Source organism: Rhinolophus ferrumequinum, chromosome 10 (genome assembly GCF_004115265.2).
Source record: "Rhinolophus ferrumequinum isolate MPI-CBG mRhiFer1 chromosome 10, mRhiFer1_v1.p, whole genome shotgun sequence".
In the NCBI taxonomy this organism is placed as follows: Eukaryota; Metazoa; Chordata; class Mammalia; order Chiroptera; family Rhinolophidae; genus Rhinolophus; species Rhinolophus ferrumequinum.
Genome location: NC_046293.1, coordinates 15,180,350 through 15,196,382, shown reverse-complemented (window position 1 = coordinate 15,196,382; position 16,033 = coordinate 15,180,350). Strand labels below are relative to the sequence as shown.

The window sequence follows — 16,033 nt, the reverse complement described above, 5'->3', positions numbered from 1 at the left end:
ATTCAATTTAGTTACCAAAACGAAAAACATTACTGCTGAAATTCCTTATGTTGACAAGTTAAGAAAAAGAAGTGTATGGTACATGTGTTGATTCACTAAACCAGTTATCTCAGAGAAAGCCTGTCCATTGTGCTGGAGTAGGCAATCTGTCCCACTGCAAAGGTTAAATAATAACACTCGAAAAACCCAGCAGAGCTGTGAGTTAAACCCAGCAGAGCTATGAGTTAGCAGGCCTAAATCATGTGGGATTACTAAGAAAGGCACTATATGGGAGTTTAATACTTCGTTATCTTCCCATAACACTAAAAAGGTTTCGGTGTAATCTATTACCAGTTAACTACCACATTTAGTAAAAAAAAATCTCAACAGTTGTTGATGAAGTGGGTACGTTACATTTGTATAAATAAACATAAAAGCACGGGTACTATCACATACAAAACCTAGAAGTCAAGTCGTATTGTGGTTATTACGTACATATTTTTATTTTTCCCACTCTGCAAGTATGCATTCTGCTCCTTTCACTTTCTCTTTGAATATTTGTCTTCTTTGTTTGTGTTTGCTACTAAAATGTAGACAATTACAAAAACAGGATGTATTATGTGGTCAATTAAATTAGCTTTCTAGAAAGATCACGCCAAACAAAACTAAACCTTAGCTGATTTTGTACAAATTATTTCCTTGTTTTATAAAAAAAATTGGTACATTCTTTTGAATAATACCCAGTAAGTACAATTAATTATTTAATTGTAAAGAAGGATCATGTCTACTGAGTTTGCTTTTTGCAGCACCAAAACAGCAGGGTGACTTTATAGCTCTCTATATTGCATACTTTTGATTACTCAGTTTTCTTCAACGATTTCCATTTAAAGATCCAAACCTATGTAAACTTAAATCCTCACCAATCTCTCAGTGATTAACTCCTTCCATTCAAGCAAAAACTACTTGTAAAAGCGTTTTAGACATCAATTTCATCATCTGAACTCCCCAACTTCTCCATTTCTTATCCAAAATTCCCTTTTCCTAAAGAAGTTACCATCAAATAATCTCTCAGCACATATTCCAAACAGCTTATAAATAATCATCCTTTGCTTTTCTCAGGTTCACTCTGACGTCACTTCCTCCTGTCCAGCCATGACCTCATTGCCAAGCCCTTCACCCTTGAGAAGTCATCCTCGACCACTGGATTAAAGAACTCTCTTCTCCCGGTGAGCTAGCTCTACAGCTATTACTAAAACTGCTGCTCATTTTTAGCCCTTTGATTTCATTATTCTCGTCCACTGAGCTCCCGACATAGCTTATTTTTAGTTACCAACTGTTTCACACTGACTCAATGCCTTCTACTAGATTACCTAAACCAGATCAATTATTCTCTTATTCTTCTCTAAACCTCCTTTATTCAACCAAATTTCCTTTATTCAGCTTCCCTACTTCTACACCTTCTACCAAATTGTTCCTAACACCCAAGAACTGTCACCTCATTCAAAAGGTCACAATAAAAGTACACCACCTCAAAGGAATCTACCCAAATTAATGTACGATTAAGGGAACAGAGAGGAAAGAACAGTCAAAATGAAATGCCCGAAACACAGTTAGAAAATTTGCTATCAGTTTAAAAAAAGAATTTTTTACACCTGAAACTAATATAATACTGAATGTCAATTATAATTGATATATATATATATGTATATATGAAAAGAATTGTTTTTTAAAAGTGGAAAGTATCCACTTGGTTTCCCACTGCCAATTTCCACATGACAGAATTGACATCATGTGTTTCCTGTGATATTTAACATATTGTTTGACCCTCTCAAATGTGAAAAATCAATATAGTGATGTAAAAGAAATCTCTTAAATTTGAAATGTACTATTGCTGCTGGGCAGAAGTATAATTCACGGTATCCAGTTAAGAATGTATGACTAGAAAAAAAAGTATATGGATCTCTTCTGCTCACTTCCTGTAGTTAACCAAGAAAAAGGAACTATGTATCCCATGGTAACAATTCTAAAGAATGGAGGTAAGACCAGTCAATAACTGTCCCACATACATTACAAGGTGTAAGTCTCAAATTGGAACAGCTGAGTTACAGTAATGTACATACCTTGTCCTATAATTTTTATCATTGTTCAGCTCATTTAAAAGTACTTGGAAACTGAAATATAAGAAATGCTACTTCATAAATAACTGTCCTCCCTGATTAAAAGGCTTGCCACCTCTAAAGTGGAATGAAATGAAAGTATCTCTTCCTCTTTTCTTTTTTGGGCTGAAATACATACCTTCTTTTTAAAATCTTCACTTCTTTGGCTTAAACTGGAAACTGTGTTCTTAAACTGAATTCAAGCCCTCACATAGGTTTCATTCAGGTAATAGGTAGTGATTTCAAACATTCCTGACAAGTGGGAACAAAGTTAAAGGACAATTAACTGCCATTTCAATCACACTGGATTGCTAGAAAATTTGGTGTTCATGATATTCTCTAACAAACACAAAAGCTTGAGAAGTCATAGACATGATTCAGCTACTCATATCCAAAAGCTAGCTGATTCCATAAAACATATCACTCATTTCTAAGATTGCCCACTGACAGAAAAGGCTAATGTCATGAAATTTAGCAATCCTAAAGTGTCTATATGCCTAAAAGACAACCAAACATTTGTAAAGAATTTGTTTAAACTCAGAGAAATAATCAGTGGGTATAATGAACCTCTGTATAATAAATCCTCAATACCTCTCAAATAATTTTTCAAAGGAAACCAGACCCAGACCAACTGATTGTTTGTTTTCAGAATCACAACCCCCAACTCCACTACAAAAAAAAACCAACAAAAAACAAACAAACAAACAAAAAAACAAATTAAAAGAATTTGTTTAAAGAATGCTTTATTTGGAAGAAAGCTACAAGAAAAACAAGCCAATGAATCAACTAAAACACAATCCACAGTTAAGCCAATTCTACTTATTGAGAAATGTTGACAGAATAAATACGGTGTGTGTCCAAGAACTACATAAGTGTATTACATAAACAAAGTAGAATTCATTCTACCAACTGCCATTAATTAGATTATATCTCACACCTATCAAACCAACCAACTGAAAAGTATGCAGAAAAAAAATTAATCATTTAACTAGGTATTCAGATTAAATTGATCGCAATACATAAATAATTTTTATAATACAGGAAACAAACAATTACCAGATATACCAGTTAGTGCTACTGTTTGAAACAACTCAATGAATGGTTGGATAGCAAATGAGCTGAATCAGAGAAATCTGTTGAAATCTGTTAAAAGTTGAGAAACTACTTTTAAACAGTAACAAAAAAAAGTATATTTCCCCTACTCTATCTTAAACATTGCTTACATGTATTGTATTCCAAAATAACTATCAAACAATAATTGTCTTCTGTAATTGACATGCATTTGATATTCATTAATTTCCTGCAAACTACTATTGAAAACACATCACCTCCTCATGAATCACTGCACAAACTCGCTACAAGAGACTATAGACAAATTAGATAAACCACAGGTACACAGTGTTGTTACTCAATTATCTTGGCCTATATAGAGTCACATGAAATTTTATTTAGAAATTATAGCTACTGAAAGGCTTGCTACAGAAAACTGGTATTTTTATTTTTTATTTAGAAATTATAGCTACTGAAAGGCTTGCTACAGAAAACTGGTATCTTTCGTTTTCTTTAATAAAGACTGAACCATCTTTTTAAAACTTTACCAGCAAGGAAATTTACAGCTATATCTGCATCTCAAATCTATGCTCAATTTATTCATCTTAACATGATACTCTTAGTTTTATTTTCTTTGGTGCTGGTTTTGGAATTCTTTTTTGTTTTTAACCAATATTTCTTTTAGGTGTTGCTTTTATAAACTGACTCAACATTTTTGTGTAAAAGATAGTGTACAAAATGAAACAAATATTTCCTTACTGGTGGTTTTCTTTGGCACTTATAAATCTAAAACACCTAAATTTAGAAACTAGGTAAGAAGAGTTCATCAGCATTTCAAATGAGTAGAAATTATTATTCAGAACTTATACAAAAGTATACTTTCATACTTTTACCCGTATCACATCCTTTCTACTCTTAGAAAGAATTCAGTTTTAAAAATACAAACCCACTTCTGGGACCTTTTATAATATACACTTGACTCTTTGTATAAACTGAAAATTGAAAATAAAAGCTTCCAGAATTTTAAGGTTCAGAAAGGATGCTAATGTGTCTAAGTTTAAAAGAAAAAAAAAATCACCTTTTTAAGAAAAGGGAAAGAAAGGAAGCTAATGTGCCAAAGTTTACAAGAAAAACAAAACTTTCTTTTGAAGAAAAGTGAGAGAAAAAAATGATTTGCCACATGGAAGCTTATCGTTTTTCTTCTACATTTTAAGACTAAGAGTGTCTCATAATTTCAGCTATCCCACTTCAAATATTTACTCAGGACACTTCTATTCATCCAGGGCCTTCTCTTTCCCCTGTCCTGGAGGTGACGCGGCAAGCTACCCGGATGAGCAGGTCGCACTAAATTACATTACCTTCTTCCATTGGGTGATGAAATGGGACAGCTCCTACTCTGAGGTCTTCCTCAGGCGGTGGCCTAACACCTTCCCTCGCTGGGACATCTTCACCCAGGGAGATGAAGCCAGATCTCCCTTCCCCAAACTGTACTCTCCCTCCAGAGTGCTCCCTGGTACACAGGACTGCGAAATATGTTCCACCGCACAAACTCACTCGGAGACTATATGCAGATTAGAAAAACCACAGGTACACAGTGTTGTTACTGAATTATCTTGGCATCAAACTGAAACAATTACCTAACTCACTATATTTATTCCCTGCAATCAAGTCTCCTTTACCCTTTGGTCAGGGCTGTGCACTCTTTTATTTAAATGCCAGTTGAAAAAAAAAAAAAAGAAGCCATTTTCTGAAAGGCTCTAAATCCAACGTGAAGTTTAAGCTAAAACTACTTCCATAGCCACCCCTAAACCAACTTAGTTGCCATATAATGGTCTTTGCTCATAAAAATATCCTGACTACCTTTGTTTCCCACCTCATTTGAAACACAGTGCTTCTAATGTCCACTGCCATAGAGTTCGCTTTTGTTATTTTTTTCCACAGTATGTGCTCAATGCAAAAAAAAAAGAAAAGAAAAGAAAGAAAGAAGAAAAAAAGAGAAAAAAGAGCCAAGGATAAACAGAAATCGTTTATTCTTGAAAGCCATCATCCAGAGGTAATCATTGATCACATGTTGGTGTATGTGATGACATTACTATACAAGGTGTGATAAAAAAAAATACAGTGAATGTTTAAGTTTAAAAAAAGTATTACAGTAAAAGACACATTGCCATTAACCCCCTTCAAATACTCCCCCTCATTTCAAATACACTTATCCCATCGTTCTTGCCACTTTCTGAAGCAGTTCTGGAAGTCCTCTTTCATGAGTGTCTTTAGTTGCGCTGTTGTGGCTGCCTCAGTGTCCTGAATCACTTCAAAATGTTTACTTTCCTGGTCATTTTGACTTTGGGGAAGAGCCAGAAGTTGCACGGTGCCAGATCCAGGGAATAAGGTGGATGAGGACACACTATTATGTTTTTATTTGACAGAAATTGCGGTGCCAGAAGCGATGTGTGACACGGAGCATTGTCATGATGGAGGATGAAGTAAAGACACTCACGAAAGAGGACTTCCAGAACTGCTTCAGAAAGGAGCAAGAATGATGGGATAAGTGTGTTCAAAGCGAGGGGGAGTATTTTGAGGCTGATTAATGGCAATGTGTCTTTTACTGCAATAAATTTTTTTTAATTTAAACATTCACCCTACCTTTTGATCACACCTCGTATTTTTTTCTATACATTATATTCTTGTTTTAAACATATACACTCTATATGTTTAAAATAAGAATAGGCTCATATTGTACATGTTGTTTTGCATGCTGCTTTTTGCATTTCATAAAATATCAAAAAATTTTCCTTATCAATATTATCTTACAAAGTTATTTTTAACGGCTACTTCCAGTTTCTTCTCTCTAAAACTCCCAGGAGCTCTAAAATTTCTTCTTTCTTTCCGACTTCTCCCTCTCCACACATTGCCCAGTAAGAGCAATATAATTAAAAGGCAATGGCTTTCATTCAGTCAGCACATCCTAAACATTTTCAGACAACCACCACGCCACTGTATTCTTTTTTCTGTAGCCGTGATTTCATTTGCATCATATGGATTTGTTAGACGATGGTGATTCAATAACTACCTCTGCCCCACCAAACTCATCAGCAGGGCGTGATAACCATCTCCTCTATGGTGCGCCCCCATAATCCACCACATAATCCAAACAATAGTACCTCCAAACAAACGAAGAGTCCCGGAAGGTGTTTCCCAGAAAGATGACCTCATTGTTTCTTTAAAAATTATAAAACATTAAATGATTAAAATTTTTTTCTCCCTTGCTAATGCTCAAACACATACTGAGATTGCCTATTAACCGCTGCCACCAGGGATTGAGAAAGGAATAGATTTTGCTCTAAGGAGTAATCTGAGGCTAAATTTAGATTACCAACTCTAAATTTAGATTACCAAAATCCCTTACCTGAGTGAGTAGACAGATTTCAGTGAAATGTATTTTGAAAGGAGACTTATTAACTGCCTGTTCAAAGTTGTTTGACTCATGTGGAATCACTGGCAAATGTTTTATGCTATGTTTGAAACTGTACAAAACTTACTGAGATATCTGTTATGCTTGCGCTAAATTAATAAATCAATAACATGACTTGCATTGAGTGATTTTATGAGGGAATTTTAGGTGACTTACTCAGCAAATCTTCACACTTCAATTAAGAGAGGTGATTTTCTTCCAAAAAATAAAATGTCAAGAAATGTCAACACACTAATGATAGTGATAATAGTTAAGAGGTTGGGCATGAAGTCAAACTTCTGTGGCTTATATTCTGACTTTTACTAGTGGTGGGACCGCTGCCTCTGTACCTCAGTTTCCTCATGAAGAAACTATCTCCTTCATTGGGTTCTTGTGAGGATTAAGTGCCTTAATATGTGTCAGGTGCTCAGGACAGTGTATTGAGCCTTCAATCAATGTTAGCTAATTATTATCATTATTCACCATCATCATTACACATTTTTATAAATGGTTCAAAACCTAACTTTCCACCTTGTCCTCCCCTTACTAAGGAATAGACTATACCATACAATCACAAACCTGTTATACATTGTGGTTCGTAATTTTCAGATCAACTATTTTGCTTTAATCTTCTCTAAAAAAATCAACTGAAGTTTAATATTTACATTTTATACAATTTAGCCATCCTGTATATAAAGTCTTTTACTTACACACACACACACACACACACACACACACACACACACTGATCAGTATATATACACACTAAATAGTAGCTATATATACTGAACAATGCAAGTCTTCAGGAAACCACAATGTTTTTAAAAGAAAGGAAAACTGGCATAGGAAGTAGCTCTGAGACTGTTGTTAAAGTTAAATAACGTATCTGCTGTATCTTTTAATTTAAGGAAGATATCTAAATAGCATTTTTACAATCAGCAAATAAAACACACTATCTTAATCCATACGGTAAGATTTATTCTGGATTAGAGACCTAAGTCTGCCCCCCCAGAAGATGACGCATTAGAAAGGTAGAATCCATCATGAGTTTTCCTGGAGTTATTTTGAAACCTTACAATTTAGAAATACTAGAGTACAAGAATTTTCTATTTTCTTCTTAAAGAGAATGAGAATGCTACTGTTAAAATTCTTTATTAATTGTTTGTTATCTAAAAGATAGAGGAAAGTGGCAGATGTAATAAAAAAAAATAGCAGGCCAGGCTCTAGACTCTGGGGCTACCTACTAATTTTGCTTTTTTGAACATACGTAGATATAACAGTCTGCTTTAAGTCCCAGGAGAATATGCTGGATAGTGATGAAAAAGATTTATTTCCCCACTATATGTTCCTTGGGCTCTCTGACTTTCCTACATTGTTTATACTTACCCTACCAAAAATAGAAATAGCTTATCAAAACACCACTCTCAGACTAAAACCAAAGAAACCAACACTTCTTCAAAGAATTAGAAGACTCCATAAATCCTCCAAATCCACAAATTCTCTAAAATATATAAAAAATTTAAACCCAAAGGAGAACAATGACCCATTTTAGAGAACATCAATACCACTTAAAGCAAAAAGAATAGGCTTCATTTATATGTACTTATCTCATATAATCTTTTTTAAAACCCTTGGAGCTAGACCTGTTCATACATTACAGTTTAGAAAACTTGAGTCTCAGAGAAGTAATATGCCCAAGTTATACATTTAGTAAGATAAGACACAGGACTTGAATTCACGACTTTCTGACTAACCAGATAATGAAAAGGAAGACATTATAGGCATTCTCTTGTGTTTTAATCCTTGTACATCAATCAGTGTGACTGCCCATGGGGGACAAAGATGACAGAACCCAGGTCCTGCCTGTACTTCCTCCCAACTCTGCTCATGCCCCAGTAAACTGGATTCAAGTTATTTTTTAACATAGTTGATTGCCCAAGAGTGAAAACAACTCCTTCCCGGTCTCATCCCTGATTCACAGGTAAACTTTCTGTATTATCTTCTATTAATCAATCAATAAATGAACAAATAATTACCAAAGACCCAGAAATGTAACTATATTATAAAATGCTCTTTGTATAAGATAGTATAGAAGGAAGAGACCATTTATATCTTTGGTACCTGCACCCCAAATGCTTTTACTTTATAATACATTGCTGCACTTATTTACATGGTCACCCTTTACTAATCTATGAGCTTTGATACAAAATTATGCATAGTCCCTACTTAACATTATTCAAAGTATAGCTGCTCACTAAACACATGATAAAAGAAGGAAGGAACAAAATGATGGACTGAACTTTAAAGAGCAAGTAAGATTTAGAGAGCCAGGGCGGGGGAGAAAAGGATGTGTATTCTAACAAGGTGTACGGTGACCAAGCAGAAAAACTGCTGGAAAAATGAAGAGACAGGTCTGAGCAGGTTCTCGTGACCAAGCAGCAAAACAGTAAACTGGGGAAGATCTGGAATTCCTGACTAGGGGCCTTAGGACTTCATTTTCTAAATCAAGTCAATTGTTTTTAAACATTTAACTTTAATGCAGAAGAATTCTTTGTTTAAATTAAATCTTACGTGAAATCCCAACATATAAAGCAGGGAAAAACAAAGTGGTACAGGTTCCCACCCACTCAGTTCCCACAATATCTCTTGAGAAGACTCTGAAACCCCTCCTCGGTGCACAGTACGCAAACCACTGGGTTAGAAAAAAGTCTGGAAGGACAGATACCAAAGTAAGTGCTCAGAGCATTGACCTCTAGAGAACTGGGTTGGCCTAGGTTGGTGGGGTAAAAAGGAATGTGAAATACCATTTTCACTTTTTTAAACTCGGCATATTTTCTATTATTTGAACTTTTGTTTATATTGAGCAATTTTACTTTTTAATTGAAAAAGTAATAAATAAGAAACCATTGCTCTAAAAAAAGCATTTTTCATGGTTAAATTTATTCAAGTGGATTGCCACATTTTAATGAATCATTTCCCTATAGCCGGGCATTTTCTTGACTAAATTATATTGCAGTGAAAATGAACATCTTTTTGCATAATACTTTCCCATATCTAGAATTATTTCCTTAGGATAAATTTATACAAGTTAGTTTCCATTTAAGTTCTGCGATGCACGGCTTAAAATAGGGCTCTGCAGAACATAAAAATATAAAATTCAATGAGTTTTAAAAAGCCATCCTACATTAGCAAATTTTGATCCTAGCATTCATGTTTAAGATACATAAAATCTAATTTACAAACTAATTAGCAAAGCTTCCACATCTCAAAAGTATATTAAAAAGAAATTTGATTCGGAACTTGAAATCGCTCTACCTTTCATGAATTTTTCATAACTTCTCTTGCCACTTATCAGAACCATACCCTGAAAGAATTTTTCCTTCACAGTTGGGTTTCACAGTCTAATTCTGTGAAGTCACAGTATTGTGACAGGACAATCATTCTCTGGCAACAAACTGACATCATTAAATTCTTATTTGTAAGTTCTTGGGGTCCACGGATGTTCTATTTTTACTTCTTATAAGATCAAAATCTATTTTCTGTTGCCTCTCCATTAATCTCATATGAGTGATACATTTTAATTTCCTTTGTCCCCAGCCATCTTTATAAAAATACCTTTTAATGAGCACTCAGAGAATGCGTCTCTGTTCAAACAAAATATAAATGACTGCTGGATTGCCTCCTCCCATGACGAATTTGTTATTGCTCTGCATTCCTTGGGAAGAGAAACCCTGAAATCAGCAAGTTTGATGTTCTTTTTCTTACCTCTACTACTATTTTCATACAACATAAGAGTACTATTTGTTAAATTATCTTTTAAACAATTGAATGTGGTTCTATCACATGATTCCAATTAGGAAAAAAATTTTTCTGAAAAAAACAAAACAAAACAAAAAAACCTTTTTCTTTTTCCAAAAGCAAGTATTACTAGAAAGAAACATCAAGATCACTTCTACTACTATGTAAGAGTTCTCATATTAAGAGTATTTACACTCCATCAGCAAAGATTTGCTTAGTCCCTGCTGGGTACCAGGAACTATGCTAAATGCCATAGATTCAACATGAACAAGGCAAGAGGCAAGGTCGGCTCTTACAGATCTTTCGGTCTTAGTACAAAGGCATTTATGCAAACAAGGCCTCTATGAAATGGAAGGGTCCAGTACAAAAATAGTGGAATGATTCTTTAGAAAAAGAGATTGGAACCAATTTTGCAATACTTGTAATACTGCACCAAAGAATTTGAAGTTTATATTGTAAAGACTAGGCATTCCAAGGGATCTTAGAAAATGTAAATCTAATCAGGCACCGATTAAAACTTTCCAGTGCCTTCTCATCTCCTCTAAGATAAATCCAAAGTCTTTAATAAGGTTAACAAAATCCTGCATAATCTTCCCCACCTACTCAAGACCTTCATTTGTTCTCATACTGAACTTCTCGGGTTTCCTCTGATGTAGGGATGTTCTGACTTTATACATCACACTCTAATAAGTATCTATGTGTAACACACTCTTATTTTCTATTTTCGTTTTTAAAACATAGAAGTCACAACCCACTAAGTTAATATGACAATCTACTGGTAGATTCCTAGGTGCTGCAGCTTGAAAAATACTTTAGTATACTCCACTTGCACACTTTTTGGCCTTTCCACGTGTCTTTTGCCCGAAACATTCTGGCTCATGCTCACTCTTCCCTTTTACCTGGCTATTTTATATTCTACCTTATGATCTTAACTCTTACACATTACTTCCCGGACCCTCTTAGATTATTCCCCCTCCTCTGTGGTCCCAAAGTACTCCATGCTTTCTAACATTTACTATGCTTTATTGTGATTGTACTTGTACCGGTTGTCTTTCTAGGCTATTAACTCCACAAGAGAAAGGACCCATTTTTGTTCACTGATGAATTCCGAGGGTCTAGCCTAGTGCCTATTACATATTAGACACTCGACAACGATTTCAGGAGTAAAATAAGGAAATGGACTTGAATAATCTATATATTTAACAACACAATGAAATGATCACCCACTTAAAAACTGTTAAACAATTTCCAAGAAAAACATGTCCTTAGTTCCAATTATATAAAAGGTGATTAAGCTCCTGCTTATTTCCCTCTCTGCAATGACACCAGAACTCAGGACTGAAGGGACACTTCTCTTTCTCTCCATCCCATCAGTGGTTCCGCGAACAGGAAAGTGACTTATCTAAGTGGCTAAAATGGGGATAAAGGTCCATATTCCAGATAAGCCCCACCCCTGAGCTTTCACTGGCTCTCTTGGATTTGCATGCCTTCAAGGTGAGAAAGTTTTCCTTTCTATTCCAACTCCCGTTAGATAACTCCCTGAGGAAAGGCTTTCCCCTCCCTGCAAGAGGAGGAGAGACCTGCAGTTTTCCAGGTGCAAAAGTTTCGGGTGGACAGGTGAATTAAGAAGGAATAGGGTAAGCACGTGTCTGTGCTAAATTCTCCAATCCAGCTGTATCAGAAATAACAACTATTTTAAACCTCAGCTGGCTTCTTGAATCTGATCTCAATTTGACCAGAATCTGGAGAGAGAAGGGGTGAAATTCGCACACTGAAAAGCTTCAACATGAACAGTAATTCCAGTCTAATTCTGGGTCTTAGGAGAAGAGTGGGCAGGGCGGAGCAAGGTGGGGCAAAAGGGAAGAGAAATGAAACAAAGGAGGTTTCTTCCACTTTTTCTATGTAGAAGTTTTCTTGGGCAAAAATGTCTAAACAAGTTCAATCGGTCTTTATAATCTACAACGTTCCCTTTCAAATTGTTTCTGATTCGTGCTTTTCTTTTCTCACCTTCCAGATCCCTGATGCTGTCCAAAGATCTCCATTTTCAACATCCACTGTTAGAAATAGAGCAAGTTTTGGCCAAACTTCCTAAATGTTCCATGATCCCACAGCTACCTCTTCTAGCCCCCCTCTAGTCAAAACTCTCATTTCCTCAATGTAGCTGATTAGGGGGAATGCAATCTGATTAGGTCCATTCACATTAAGAGAATATCTGACTGACAGCCCAAACCTTTGAACCCTGCTATTTTTTTTTAAATTTATTTTTAAAGCTATAGAAATCTAACTACAGTAACTTCAGAGAAAAGATGAGGAGTGCCTAGAAGTCCATCATAAAGGAGGCAGGTCCATTCTGACCGGCGTGTTCCAGACAGTATGTTCCCAAAGGTGTTTGCACTTTTCATTGCCATCAACTTTCAGTCCTTCTCAATAAGTGACACTAAAAACTCCAGGGGGCAGAGAAGGCCGACTGGTGAAAGCATTTGTAGCTACAAGATATTTATACATCCATTGGGTAAGTCAGTAGCAATCAGAATTAGGTTAGATAGGTTATACCTTCAGTATGTTTGATAATCCCTTAGCTATAACAAAAACATATACTCAGGTTATATTTTGAAATGATTAGCCTCATTCTACTAAAGAAGTCAATGATACATAAAAGGGTAAAATAATATTTCCATTGTCTTATAATTTGCTAGTAGCACTGAACTGCTCTTCACACACTCTTAATGAGTTACTTGTCCATTATTTCCACTTGGAACTCTTCAATTTTGTTTTCTATAACTCAGAAAATTTTATTTTCTGTTATATGGTAGTATACTTTTTTTTTTTTTAAGGAGGACGTACCACACAGTGGCCCATGTGGGGACTGAACCTGGAAATCTTGGTGTCATTAGCACCACTCTCTAACCAACTGAGCTAACCAGCCACCCGGTAGTGTACTTTTGAACAGTCATGTTAGAGTAATAAAAAAATGGGCTTGAATTCCTGGGAGGCAAGTGTCATGTCCTTTTCAGTAGTTTTTGCTATGAAACATCTGAAGCTAATGGTGGATTTGTGTGTGCTCAGAAATTAACCACAAAAGCAGCAAAGAAGCATTCAGCTGAAAGTGGCTCTTCACTTCAGCGCCATAAAAAATATTTATTTGCCACCCACATATAAATACAATTGTAAAAACGACTACACAACTTAGGAAAACGAGACCTTCCCCTTTGCCCAAGAAGTAAGCATATGAAATTTTAATTAATTGGTGTTTGCGAATTTGTATTAGTTTGTTTAGCTAGCCACCAAAACAAATGACTTGTAATTAAAATGATAACTGGGACGTTTTTCAAACCAAGTATAGAATATATAAAAATGCAAACTGTGTGTGGTCTCTTTTGACTCTAGTCATCAACACACCTTTTGTGGCTTTTCTCAAAATACCAGAAAAGGGAAAAGGGCAGTAAGATGCCCAAGAATTGACAGGGTATTCTGAAAGGCTTAATGGTCTTACTTAACTTTCCCCAGTAGAAGCATTATGTGGCTTGATAGCAGGTTGATTGTCTTTTTTTGTCAGGGCTCGCCCCCAAACCTGGATTTTTTTTTCTACACATGAACATTGTAATTCAACAATAAAAAGACAAATAACCCAATTAAAATATGGGCAAAAGATCTGAACAGACATTGCTCCATAAAAGATATATGAGTGGCCAATAAGCATATAAAAAGGTTCTCAACATTATTAGTCATCAGGGAAACGCACATCAATGCCACCTCAGACCTGCTAGGATGGCTATAACAAAAATTAGCCAACAGACAATGACAAGGGTTGCTGAGGATGTGGAGACATTGGAACCCTCACACAGTTTGGTGAGAATGTAAAATGGTGCAGCTACCTTGGAAAAGTTTGGCAGCTACTCAAAAGTTAAACATATCTGTGTACACCCAAGAGAAATGAAAGCATATGCCCACATAAAAACATACACAAATGTCCATAGTAGCACTATTCACAATGGCCCAAAAATGGAAACATCCTTAATATCCACCCACTGGTGAATGGATAAGCAAAGCGCACTGCCGTGGTACACTAATACAAAGGAATATTACCCAGCCATAGAAAAGAACAAAGTACTGATACACAAGACGGCACAGATGAACCTTGAAAATATTATGCTATGTTTAAGAAGCCAGTCCCCAAAAAACTACATTATACAATTTCATTTCTATGAAATTTCCAGAATTGGGAAATCCACAGACAGAAAGTAAATTAGTGGTTGCCAAGGGGACAGGCAAAGGAGGAGGAATTAGGAGTAACTACTAAGGGGAACAGGATTTCATTTTGGGGTGATGAAAATGTTTTACAGAGTGGTGATACTGCAAAACTTTGTGAACATACTACAAGCCATACTTTACAAGGAAGAATTTTATAGTATGTAAAATACATCAATTTTTAATTGTTCAATTACAGAAAGATTACATATACATGTAACATACATATACATGTAATCGAATACATATGTACATGTAATCTCTTTCATGAACATGTGGGGGGTTTTACTGAGGTACACTTCACATACATGTAAAGAAAAGGATGAAAGAACACGGTGACTCAGAGCGACTGCTGAGCCCTGAAGCAGTGGGTCTGGGCTGTGCCCCAGCCTGTCTCGCATCCCTCTCCATTCGTGCTCACCTTCCACCCATCACTCCGCCACCACCCGCTATCTGGCCCAGTGTCCAGGGCCCACAGCAATTGCCCGGCTCTTCTGCAGGCGCCCAGAGCCAAGCTGCCCTCCCGCCCGAGGTGGGGCAGGCGCTGCAGGCCCGGCTCCCGCGTCGCCCGCGGGCCAGGACGGGGCACCGCAGCTCGGGCGGGCCCTGCCGCACGGCCGCTCCCGCTCCCCCGGTCTCCCCGCGCCCCGGCCACAGGGTCCCGATCGGGGGCCCGCCCCACCTCCCTCCAGTACCTGGGATGCGCCCGAACCCGGGGCCGCGGCCAAAGCCGGGACTTCCCCTCCATTACCACCTGCCTCGGAGAGCGGCGGCGGCGGCCGGGTGGAGAGGGGACCCCGCCCACTGAGACCCGACAGAGACACCTGGGGTGGGGGATGGATGGATGGAGCATTCACCTAGTGCCACCGCCGCGGTGGTGGCGGCTGCCCCAGGCCAGCGGGTCCTTCCTGCCCGCGCCTCCTCGCGCCCTCGCAGCCCAGCGCTGACAGCCGGGGAGCCGGCGCCCGCGGCCCGCTGGCTGCTGTCGCCCCGCCCCGCCCCCGCGCGGCCACCCAGCGCAGGCGCAAGCGCGCCGCCGCCGGGGGAGGGGGGGTGCCAGGGAGGGACCCGGCGCCCGGTGATGTGGCCGCGGGGGCGGCGACCTGGAGCGCGAGCACCGCCCTCTCTCGGACCCTCGGCCACACCCTGAAAGACGCGGGCTGGGACCCGACTGAGGAGAGCGCTGGGGGCTTGCCAGGAGACAGGGGTGTGGCCTGTTTTCGGGATCCCACTCCATCCCCCCTGACCCACGCCCAGCCACATCACGAGTCCTCCTCGGTCCGAACCCCCAAATCTATGACTCATGATTTATGTTCTTCGGCCAAGGGTCAGCTGGGTTCCTTTTCCCTTC

The 16,033-nt window shown here is 37.9% G+C and overlaps 1 protein-coding gene across 3 annotated transcripts in view; it reads right to left on the bottom strand.

Annotated features, from left to right (window-relative positions):
* SLC41A2 (solute carrier family 41 member 2) overlaps window positions 1-15,661 on the bottom strand; it is a 100,140-nt gene extending 84,479 nt beyond the window's left edge. Inside the window, exon 1 of one of the 3 annotated variants that reach the window (XM_033116850.1) lies at window positions 15,540-15,661. The gene's annotated coding sequence lies outside the window, so the exon portion shown is untranslated. Of the gene's footprint in view, window positions 1-4,543; window positions 4,794-15,377; window positions 15,398-15,539 lie in introns of those variants that run through there. The other 2 variants (XM_033116851.1, XM_033116849.1) reach the window with 2 other exon arrangements.
* Window positions 15,662-16,033: the final 372 nt, after the last annotated feature.